The sequence below is a fragment of the Balaenoptera acutorostrata genome, chromosome X (genome assembly GCF_949987535.1).
Source record: "Balaenoptera acutorostrata chromosome X, mBalAcu1.1, whole genome shotgun sequence".
NCBI classification, from domain to species: domain Eukaryota; kingdom Metazoa; phylum Chordata; class Mammalia; order Artiodactyla; family Balaenopteridae; genus Balaenoptera; species Balaenoptera acutorostrata.
Window position 1 is genome coordinate 23705706 of NC_080085.1, and position 13425 is coordinate 23719130.

The window sequence follows — 13425 nt, forward strand, 5'->3', positions numbered from 1 at the left end:
TGATCATTGGTTAAGTAAGATAACGTTATCTAAATCTTTCTGAACCTGGTGATAAAGGATTTTAGAATCTTAAGACTCTCATTGGTACTACAAATACTGAGCCTAGGGATTTCCCTGGTGGTCCAGTGGTTAAGACTCCACACTTCCAATGCAAAGGACATGAGTTTGATCCCAGGTCCGGGAACTGGGATACCACATGCTGTGCAGCCAAGAAAAAAAAAAAAAACAGCCTAAGTGCTTATCTAGATAATCTATTTTGTAACCTTTGTAAAGCATGGCACTGCTCATACCAATGCCTTTAAAAAAAATACTTTGTAAGCCACAAATTACCAACAAAATAAAATCCACAATGCAATAGCCGGCATTCAAGATATTCTGCCATCTGGTTTCCAATTGTCTTCCCAAAATTCTCTCTCACTGTTTTTTCTCACACACTTATGTTCCAGCCAAAATAAATTACCTAGTTTTCCCTGAACATATACTGAGTCTCTGCACCTCAGTGGCTTTATCTCAACTCTTCCAGTGACGCCATCTCATCAACCCCAAATCTAAACCAGCTGTCAAGGTGTAGCTCAGATACCAAGTCAACTATGAAGTCATACCAGATTGCTGTATATGACAGTAATTTCTCCCTCCTCTAAAGTTCCATCATACCCAGTGACACATTGACCGCATTCTAGTATGCATTAAAAGTATTTATGCAGATATCTTACAATGTAAAGTATCCTTTAAGCAGAATCCTTTCTTGATTTATCATTTTTCTTTTCTTCCCCATTAATACTGCCTTACTCACTGAATATTAATTGAGTGAATAATTGTCTCACTAAAAGAGAGAAAAGGTAACATTTATGTGAACACTTGAAGGGAAATATCACTCACTGATTTCTTTTCATTTTAATGAGTGTCAGTGTTTCTTGGCTGAATATAAAAATATGACTCTTACATAGCCAGAAATCTTTATGCACCAGTCTCAGAATGGTTCAACTGTTATGAGCTACAATTTAACTGCCAGAAACAAGACCATAGTTTAATTCTTTGTCCTTATTCCTAAAAAAACACTGAAAGGAATATAATTATAATGATCTAAGTAAAGGTAGTATTATACTTAGATTGTTATATTTCAGTCATTCATGTTTTTGAGGAAAAAACCTGTACTGTTTAAGTTGTACATTTTTTTCCCCAATGGAAGAAGGCCCAGTACTGAGGAACAGAATTTTTCCAAAAAGTGGTGATTCACTCTTCCTTTCCTACTCCTGCTGCCCAATTTGCTCTACAAATATCTCTTTTGAAAAGTGTGCAATTTGGTCCCAGTAAGATTACTCTGTCATTAACCCAAATGAATCCAAAATGAATGGGAAAGAATAAAGAGCAAAGCAAACATAACAGAACTTTGGAAATTGAGACTGCAAGGAACCTCGGCTAACAGATACTAAAATTATTATCTAATACAAATAAAAGTATGGAAATGGCAGGTAGATAAATTAATAAAGTGAATTAGCCTAGAACTAAATTCTAGTATATATAAAATTTTAAGATGTACATGTAAAACTTCCAGGTCAGTTGGTTAAAAATATTACTTATTAAATAGTGCTGGGACAAATAATTAACTACTGGAAAAAAATACTATTCACTCTTAACATAAGATACCAAAATATAATTTTGAGTAACTTAAAAGATAAATATAATAAAAACATAAATATGACTGATTGTTTATCATATTTTAGATATTTGAGCAACAGAAGAGAAAATGGTAAAAATCTGAATATACCAAAATAAATTTTCTACCCCTAAAATTCTAAATTCGTTTTAGGTCTTAAAGACTTTCATTGGACAAATAACAAAGATAGAAACAGAGTGACTTGATCTCTGATGCAAAGAAAGCATGATAACAACATCTACAGAAGGATAACTTTTTAAAATATGTACTTCAGGTCCTACTTAGTAAAAAAACCCTAAACAAACACAGAGGGAAGTGAAATACTTTCTTATCATGAAATAGTTATGACTATATAAGACTTGAGAGCAGCACAGAAAAAATACTGTTAGAAACATTTAAAGAAGGGGGAAAAGTGAAAGGATGTTTCCTTGTTCTAGGAAGGAGACTTTGAATTGATCATACTATTTTGGCTAATGATATAACAACAAATTGTTTTGGAGGACTGCATATATTCGTATATTTTCTCAGGCTGATGAGGAAATAATCATTGTCTTCACTTTGCCAATGAAGTTAGTTGGGGTGTGCAGAAATTTAATTATTTGCTTAAGGACTCATTAAGCCTCAATCCAAGGTTTGGACCCTTGTACTGTGACTGCAGGTATCATTACCACTACCTCAACAAGTCTGGATGGTTTAGTTGATTCATAGAAAAATAAACTATAACAAGTTTATAAAACAGAAAATGAAACCACAAATAAGATTATAAAATGCTGTACTAGTGTTCATAATTGGTCTTTTAGCGCATTCAAAACAAGTAGAAAAGATCCAGTTCCCAGTAGGCATCTCTTCCAGGGAGATGAGCTGAATCAAAACAGGTGAACCATATGTTACAGTAGTGATATGGTCTGCTTTTCTTTTATAGATCCTGTTCAGTTGTGTGTGTGTGTGTGTGTGTGTGTGTGTGTGTGTGAGTGTATGTGTACTGAAAAAGTGATTATAATTTGAACAAATCATATAAGATTCAATGACCCAACAAATTTAATTCTGTCACCCTAAAGACTGTATTTTAAAGAAAAAAATACATTACATTCTACATGAGATAAGTATACTTTATTAATTGTTAGAACAAAAAGCAATATTTTGACAAAAAATTATGCAAGGAATTCTGTGTAGCAAATGGTAAACTGAGAAGATACAAGCTTGTAGTCATTGCTTAGCAACAATCTAGGATGAGTGTCCAGGAAATATTGCTAACTATTAGAGACAAGTAAAATTTAGAGGGGATAAAATGTATTGTTGCTGAAGCCTCTGAAGGAAATAATGTTTTGTTTCTGAGCTAAGATACCACTGTTGGATACTATATAATGGCATTTTTCTCCCCCTTGATCTGTTCCTATTCCAAGACCTGTTTATTTCTACTGATAATGTTTCAGTAACATTGTGCAAATCATTTTTTGACAACTAAAGTTTTGTTTATTCCCAAATTGCTATCAACTTGCATAAATACTAAGACTAACAATAAAATCAAAATCTTAACTATATTCAGAAATATCAGATATACATAAATATATAAATTTCTGAATAGAAAGAATAATTTAATGATTCCATGATTCCTCAAAGTTTATAAAATACTTTCCTAAACAACATATCATTTAGTTGTAACAATAACTTAGAGTTGACACTTGTGTGTTTTCCTATTTTACGTATGTGCACATACACAAATGGGCATGGATGGAAGACACATTAGATAAATATGATAAAATAGTCAATATTCTGTGGTTTTTAACTACCTAAAGAACAGGCCCAGTAAGTATTTAAGGTGATCTTCCTGTTTTAAATCTGCTGTTGAGGAATAATTTACATTCAACTAAAATCACCAGTCATTAAGTATGCAGTTTGATAAAATTTGACAAACTAGCAACAGAAAGGAATTTCCTCATCTTAAGTGAATCAATAAAAAATCTACAGTTAGCATAATAAAGTAAAAGAGGGTTTCCATACAAATTTTAAAATTATTTGTTCTAGTTCTGTGAAAAATGTCATTGGTATTTGACTCTACTACAAAGCTACACTAATCAAAACAGTATAGTACTGACACAAAAACAGACACATAGATCAATAGAACAGAAATAGAGAGCCTAAAAATACACCATGCAGGGAGATTGGTTCAAGATGGCAGAGTAGAAGGAAGTGCTCTCACTCCCTCTTGGGAGAGCACCGGAATCACAACTAACTGCTGAACAATCATTGAAAGGAAGACACTAGAACTCACCAAAAAAGATACCCTACATCCAAAGACAAAGGAGAAGCCACAGTGAGATGGTAGGAGGGGTGCAATCAAAATAAAATCAAATCCCATAACTGCTGGGTGGGTGACTCACAACCTGGAGAACACTTATACCACAGAAGTCCATCCACTGGAGTGAAGGTTCTGAGCCCCACATCAGGCTTCCCAACCTGGGGTTCCGGCAACAGGAGGAGGAATTCCTAGAGAATCAGATTTTGAAGGCTAGCGGGATTTGATTACAGGACTTCGACAGGACTGGGGGAAACAGAGACTCCACACTTGGAGGGCACACACAAAGTAGTGTGCACATCAGGACCCAGGGGAAGGAGCAGTGACCCCAGGGGAGACTGATCCAGACCTACCTGTTAGTGCTGGAGGGTCTCCTACAGAGGCGGGGGGTGGCTGTGGCTCACCACAGGGACAAGGACACTGGCAGCAGAAGTTCTGGGAAGTACTCCTTGGCGTGAGCCCTCCCAGAGTCCGCCATTAGCCTCACCAAAGAGCCCAGGTAGGCTCCAGTGTTGGGTCGCCTCAGGGCACAAAACCAACAGGGAGGGAACACAGCCCCACCCATCAGCACACAAGCGGATTAAAGTTTTACTGAGCTCTGCCCACCAGAGCAACACCCAGCTATACCCACCACCAGTCCCTCCCATCAGGAAGCTTGCACAAGCCTCTTAGATAGCCTCATCCACCAGGGAGCAGACAGCAGAAGCAAGAAGAACTACAGTCCTGCAGCCTGTGGAACAAAAAACACATTCACAGAAAGATAGACAAGATGAAAAGGCAGAGAGCTATGTACCACATGAAGGAACAAGATAAAACCCCAGAAAAACAACTAAATGAAGTGGAGATAGGCAACCTTCCAGAAAAAGAATTCAGAAAAATGATAGTGAAGATGATCCAGGAGCTCGGAAAAAGAATGGAGGCAAAGATCGAGAAGATGCAAGAAATGTATAACAAAGACCTAGAAGAATTAAAGAACAAACAAACAGAAATGAACAATACAATAATTAAAATGAAAACTACACTAGAAGGAATCAATAGCAGAATAATTGAGGCAGAAGAACGGATAAGCAACATGGAAGACAGAATGGTGGAATTCACTGCCAAGGAACAGCATAAAGAAAAAAGAATGAAAAGAAATGAAGACAGCCTAAGAGACCTCTGGCACAACATTAAATGCAACAACATTCGCATTATAGGGGTCCCAGAAGGAGAAGAGAGAGAGAAAGGACCCGAGAAAATATTTGAAGAGATTATAGTGGAAAACTTCCCTAACATGGGAATGGAAATAGCCACCCAAGTCCAGGAAGCACAGAGAGTCTCATACAGGATAAACCCAAGGAGAAATATGCCGAGACACATAGTAATCAAATTGGCAAAAATTAAAGACAAAGAAAAATTATTGAAAGCAGTAAGGGAAAAACGACAAATAACATACAAGGGAACTCCCATAAGGTTAACAGCTGATTTCTCAGCAGAAACTCTACAAGCCAGAAAGGAGTGGCATGACATATTTAAAGTGATGAAAGCGAAGAACCTACAACCAAGATTACTCTATCCAGCAAGGATCTCATTTAGATTTGATGGAGAAATCAAAAGGTTTACAGACAAGCAGAAGCTAAGAGAATTCAGCACCACAAAACCAGCTCTACAACAAATGCTAAAGGAACTTCTCTAAGTGGGAAAAACAAGACAAGAAAAGGACCTACAAAAACAAACCCAAAACGATTAAGAAAATGGTAATAGGAACAATAAACAAAATTGATAAACCATTAGCCAAACTCATCAAGAAAAAGAGGGAGAGGACTCAAATCAATAAAATTAGAAATCAAAAAGGAGGGGTTACAACAGACACCACAGAATACAAAGCATCATAAGAGACTACTACAAGCAACTCTATGCCAATAAAATGGACAACCTGGAAGAAATGGACAAATTCTTAGAAAGGTATAACCTTCCAAGACTGAACCAGGAAGAAATGGAAAATATGAACAGACCAATCACAAGTAACAAAATTGAAACTGTGATTAAAAATCTTCCAACAAACAAAAGTCCAGGAACAGATGGCTTCACAGGTGAATTCTATCAAACATTTAGAGAAGAGCTAACACCCATCCTTCTCAAACTCTTCCAAAAAATTGCAGAGGAAGGAACACTCCCAAACTCATTCAATGAAGCCACCATCACCGTGATACCAAAACCAGACAAAGATACTACAAAAAAAGAAAATTACAGACCAATATCACTGATGAATATAGACGCAAAAATCCTCAACAAAATACTAGCAAACAGAATCCAACAACACATTAAAAGGATCATACACCACGATCAAGTGGGATTTATCCCAGGGATGCAAGGATTCTTCAGTATATGCAAATCAATGTGATACACCATATTAACAAATTGAAGAATAAAAACCATATGATCATCTCAATAGATGCAGAAAAAGCTTTTGACAAAATTCAACACCCATTTATGATAAAAACTCTCCAGAAAGTGGGCATAGAGGGAACCTACCTCAACATAATAAAGGCCATATACGACAAACCTACAGCAAACATCATCCTCAATGGTGAAAAACTGAAAGCATTTCCTCTAAGATCAGGAACAACACAAGGATGTGCACTCTAACCACTATTATGCAACATAGTTTTGGAAGTCCTGGTCATGGCAATCAGAGAAGAAAAAGAAATAAAAGGAATACAAATTGGAAAAGAAAAAGTAAAACTGTCATTGTTTGCAGATGACATGATACTATACATAGAAAATCCTAAAGATGCCACCAGAAAATTACTAGAGCTAATCTATGAATTTGGTAAAGTTGCAGGATACAAAATTAATGCACAGAAATCTCTTGCATTCCTATACACTAATGATGAAAAATCTGAAAGAGAAATTAAGGAAACACTCCCATTTACCAATGTAACAAAAAGAATAAAATACCTAGGAATAAACCTACCTAGGGAGACAAAAGACCTGTATGCAGAAAATTATAAGACACTGATGAAAGAAATTAAAGATGATACAAACAGATGGAGAGATATACCATGTTCTTGGATTGGAAGAATCAACATTGTGAAAATGACTATACTACCCAAAGCAATCTACAGATTCAATGAAATCCCTATCAAATTACCAATGGCATTTTTTACAGAACTAGATCAAAAAATCTTGAAATTTGTATGGAGACACAAAAGACCCCGAATAGCCAAAGCAGTCTTGAGGGAAAAAAACGGAGCTGGAGGAATCAGACTCCCTGACTTCAGGCTATACTACAAAACTACAGTAATCAAGACAATATGGTACTGGCACAAAAACAGAAATATAGATCAATGGAACAGGATAGTAAGCCCAGAGATAAATCCACGCACCTATGGTCAACTAATCTATGACAAAGGAGGCAAAGATATACAATGGAGAAAAGACAGTCTCTTCAATAAGTGGTGCTGGCAAAACTGGACAGCTACATGTAAAAGAATGGAAGTAGAACACTCCCTAACACCATACACAAAACTAAACTCAAAATGGATTAGAGACCTAAATATAAGACCGGACACTCTAAAACTCTTAGGGGAAAACATAGGAAGAACACTCTTTGACATAAATCACAGCAAGATCTTTTTTGATTCACCTCCTAGAGTAATGGAAATAAAAACAAAAATAAACAAATGGGACCTAATAAAACTTAAAAGCTTTTGCACAGCAAAGGAAACCATAAACAAGACAAAAAGACAACCCTCAGAATGGGAGAAAATATTTGCAAACGAATCAATGGACAAAGGATTAATCTCCAAAATATATAAACAGCTCATTCAGCTCAATATTAAAGAAACAAACACCCCAATTCAAAAATGGCTAGAACACCTAAATAGACGTTTCTCCAAAGAAGACATACAGACGGCCACGAAGCACATGAAAAGATGCTCAACATCACTAATTATTAGAGAAATGCAAATCAAAACTACAGTGAGGTGTCACCTCACACCAGTTAGAATGGGAATCATCAGAAAATCTACAAACAACAAATGCTGGAGAGAGTGTGGAGAAAAGGGAACCCTCTTGCACTGTTGGTGGGAATGTAAATTGATACAGCCACTATGGAGAACAATATGGAGGTTCCTTAAAAAACTAAAAATAGAATTACCATATGACCCAGCAATCCCACTACTGGGCATATACCCGGAGAAAACCATAATTCAGAAAGACACATGCATCCCAATATTCATTGCAGCACTGTTTACAATAGCCAGGTCATGGAAGCAACCTAAATGCCCATCGAGAGACAAATGGATAAAGAAGATGTGGTACATATTTACAATGGAATATTACTCAGCCATAAAAAGGAATGAAATTGGGTCATTTGTAGAGATGTGGATGGATCTAGAGACTGTTATACAGAGTGAAATAAGTCAGAAAGAGAATAACAAATATTGTATATTAATGCATATATGTGGAACCTAGAAAAATGGTAGAGATGAACCAGTTTGCAGGGCAGAAATAGAGACACAGATGTAGAGAACAAACGTATGGACACCAAGAGGGCAAGTGGCGGGGGGTGGGGGTGGTGGTATGATATTATTTTCTTGGTGCTTTTTTGGATTGATGAGTGTCTCACTTTGTGCCCATGTTTTGCATGCAGTGACTCATGCATGGTTTTCTTAACTAGCTAATATTCATAATTTGTTCCATACCAAAAAAATTTAAAAATACACCATGCACTTATGGTCAATTAATCTATGATGAAGGAGGCAAGAATATTCAATGGAAAAAACGACAGTCTCTCCAATAAGTGGTGCTTGGAAAAGTGGACAGCTACATGTAAAGGAATGAAATTAGAACATTCTCTAACACCATATACAAAAATAAACTGAAAATGGATTAAAGACCTAAATATAAGATCAAATATTATAAATCTCCTAGAGGAAAACATAGGTAGAACACTCTTTGAAATAAATCACAGCAATATTTTTTTGGAACCATCTCCTAAAGTAAAGGAAATAAAAGCAAAAATAAACAAATGGGACCTAATTAAAGTTAAAAGCTTTTGCACAGTAAAGGAAACCATTGACAAACCGAAAAGACAACCTACTGAATGGGCGAAAATATTTGCAAATGATATGACCAATAAGGGGCTAATATCCAACATATATAAACAGCTCATACAACTCAGCACCAAAAAAAAAAAAAAGAAAAGAAAAGAAAAAAATCCCGATTGAAAAATGGGCAGACGACCTGAATAGACATTTTTCCAAAGAGGACATACAGATGGCCAAAACATGCACATGAAACGATGCTCAACACTGCTAATCATAGAAATGCATATGAAAACCACAATGAGATAGTGCTTCACACCTTTCAGAATGGCTACAAAAGACAACAAATAACAAATGTTGGTGAGGATGTGGAGAAAAGGAAACCCCTGCACACTGTTGGGGGCAACGTAAATTGGTGGAGCCACTGTGGAACAGTGGAACTTCCTCAGAAAACTAAAAATAGAGCTACCGTATGATCCAGCAATTCCAGTCCTGGGTATATATCCAAAGAAAACTGAAACACTAATTTGAAAAGATACACACACCCTGATGTTCAGAGCAGCATTATTTACAATAGCCAAAACATAGAAGCAACCTAAACATCCATCAACAGAAGAATGGATAAAGAAGATGTGGCATATATCTATTTATCTATCCATATATATATGATGGAATACTACTCAGCCATAAAAAAGAATGATATTTTACTATTTGCAACAACATGGATGGACCTGGAGGGTATAATGCTTAGTGAAATAAGTCAGGCAGAGAAAGACAAATACTGTTTGTTATCACTTGTATGTGGAATCTAAAAAAATAAAACAAACTAGTGAATATAACTAGTTTATATTCACTAGTATAAAGAAACAGAATCACAGACACAGAAACAAACTAGTGGTTACCAGTGGCAGGGGAGGGGCAAAATAGTAGTAAGGGATTAAGAGGTACAAACTACTATGTATAAAATAAGTACTCTACAATGATATATTGTACAGCACAGGGAATGTAGCCAGTACTTTATAACAACTATAAATGAAGTATAATCTATAAAAATTTGGATTCACTATATTGTATACCTGAAACTAATATAATATTGTAAATCAACTATATCTCAATTTAAAAAAAGGCATATCCTTTAACCCACTAATTCTGGCAATGTATCCTAAGAAAATAAAAACCTTTACGCACACACACACAGAAATAAATAAAGAAAAACCTGAATGATTTTCCACAGGTTTGGAAACAAGGCAAGGGTATTGGTTCTTATCATTTCTAGTCAAACTTGAAATGCAGGTCCTAGCTAGCTTAATAAGATAAAAAAAGAAAAGAAAATATACACAGATAGGAAAAGATTACTTATAATTTTTTTTTTCAGAAATGGAATTACCATATATACAGAAAACCTGAAGGAATGTACAAAAAAGTAAACAGAACAGTAAGTGAATTTATCAAGTTTGTGGTACACAAGATCAGCACACAAAAAAATCAATTGCACATCTGTCTATCAGCAAATACCATCAAAAACCAAATTAAAATATTATCATGTACAATAGCATCAAGAAACATGAAATAACCAGAGAAACATTAGCAAAATATATGCAAAACCTGTGAGTGAAAACTACATACATTGCTGAGAAAAACAAAAGAAGATATAAAGAATTGTGATACCCTAATTTTCTTGGATTGGAAAACTTTAAGTGTTAAGATATCATTCCTTTTCAAATTGATCCACAGATTCACCCTCAATAAAAATGTCAGCGGGCTTTTCATGTAAACATTTACAAGACTATTCTAAGATTAATACGGAAATATAAAGGATCTATTAAAAACAACAACAACAACTAGTTGAAGGATCTTTAATACCTGATTTCAGGACTTCCTACAAAGGTCCAATATTCAAGAGAGTATAGTATTGGCATAAGGAGAGAATGGAACAAAATAGAAAGTCTAGAAATATGGCCAATTAATTTTTGACAAGGTTGTCAAGCTAATCTAATGGAATAAAGATGAGTCGTTTCAATAAATACTGTAGCAGCTGAATAATCATATGGAAAAATGTATTTGGACATGAATTCCACACTACACAAATAAACCTGAAATAGATCTTGGAACTTAATATAAAAGTACAAACTGTAAAACATATAGAAAAAAAAAATCTTTCAGTCCTTACCATAGAAAAAAAATTCTTAGACACTATACCCAAAATAAACAAAATAAACTGTATTTCATCAAATACATAAACTTTAAATATATACACAACTTTAAATATATGCACAATTTCATTAAATATATAAAAGTTAAATATATGACAACTTTAAATATATGCACAATTGTCTTTAGTAAATACTTCACTAATGAATATCCAGTTAGCACATGAACAAATTCCCAACATCCTTGGTCCTCAGGGAAATACAAATAAAATCCACAATCAGATACCAATTCCCACCTTCTATAATGGCTAAATTTTAAAAGTGTCACAAAACCAAAAGTTGACAAGAATGTGGAAAAACTGGAACTTCATACACTGATGGTGGGACTCAAAATGGTACAGCAACTTTGAAAAACATGTAGGCAGTTTCTTTCAAAATTAACCATACCACACTATGTGATCCAACCCCACTACTCCTAGGTATTTACACAAGAGAACTGAAAGCTTATGTCCATACAAAGACTTCCACAAAAATGTTCATAGCCACTTTACTCATAATAGCCAAAATATGGAAAGAATTGTAATCTCCATCAACTCATAAATGGGTAAACAATAAGTGATATAACCATACAAAGGAATTCTGACTCAGCAATGAAAAGAAACTACTTTCTCATGCATGCTAGCACATGGATGAATCTCAAAAACATTATGCCAAGTGAAGGAAGTGAGACAAATCAGACCACATATTATACAAATCCATCAACATGAAATTACCCAAAAAGGCAATTGTATAGAGACATAAAGCAGGGTCATAGACATTTCAAAGTAACTTTTAGCAATATGCCATCATGTGACTATTTATTTCACTTTTATATTATTAATTACAAACATGGCATGTATTCAATGTAAAACTTCCAAAAAATACAAATGCATATCCCTTTGCAGAAAGAAACCATGATTATCCATCAAACATGTATATTAGCAAATGCAAACATATATACACATTTATATAAATAATACATTTATATATTTGTACACTTCTCTGAAAGTCTACAATTTAACTTTTTTATTGGCAATGTGTATTGGAGATGTTTTCTGCAAGTGTATACAGATTTACCAGACTGACTGTAACAGTTGTATAGTATTCACAGTATAGACACACTGTAATTTATTTCATAACTGTTTTTCCTGTTATGTTTCCATACTTTTTTGTCTGTTGTTGTTTATTTGAGGGTGTGGAGTTTGCTACACTGCAGCTCAGAGAGGGCCTCACCACAGGCAGCCTGGGCCCCACATGGAACATTTGCTTTTTGCAAATGAATAGAGGAGCATGGCACAACCAGAAGTAAATTAAGGCCCTCCTGGTCCCATCCTGAACCTGGGGGGAAACTCAGAGGTCCCAGCTTAGCAGGCCTTCTCTTGGACAGGTCGCCTCCACTCCCTGGGTCTGGGACCCCCACCGCCACTCCCGCCACTCTAGCTGCCCACCTGAGGTCAATTCCTAAAGCCAGAGGGGAGTCTGACAAGGACAGCCCCAGCTGGGGCAGGCAGGGAGCAGGAACCCCAGAACCCGCCCCTCCCCCACACACGTTTAAGTAGCTGTGTCAAATACAGTTCTAGAAACAGAATTACTGTGCAAGGTAATGCAAAATAAATTTGTGGAACAGTGTCAAATTTCTTTCCAAGATGGGTGTAACATTTTAAAATCCTTCATAATCTAATACTAGGGTAAAAATATAAAAATTATCTTATTTAGTTTACATTAAATATTAAGCATATTTAATATACTTATTGGTCTTTTATACTTTTTCATATTTATTCTTTGATTTTTTTACAAATACTACTTGTTTAAATAGGCTATCATTTCATTATTATTTGAAATACCAGAATTATTACATATTAAGCATATGTATATATGCATATTTTCACTTTACTTTCACTTTTGTTCTATAAATTGTGTTACTGCATTGATTATGGTTTGAACTATTTTATATAAATTACTGTATATAAAATGCTTTGCAAAAACTGAATGTTATTGGATATTATATAATTAGTGCAGATATAAAACTTTTTGCCATAGGTAATACAAGTGTCACTTCATTTTCTTTATTAAGAGATTTGGCTGTTCTTATATAATTTTTCATCCAGGTCAGCATTACCATCAGATCACCAATTATAACAAAAAAAGCTTTAATATTTGGAGATTTTGCTTGGAAATATGCCTAAATTACTTTAACTTGTATACAAATTACTCAAACAAATATTTTAATAAGAAAAAAAGAAAATTTAATTT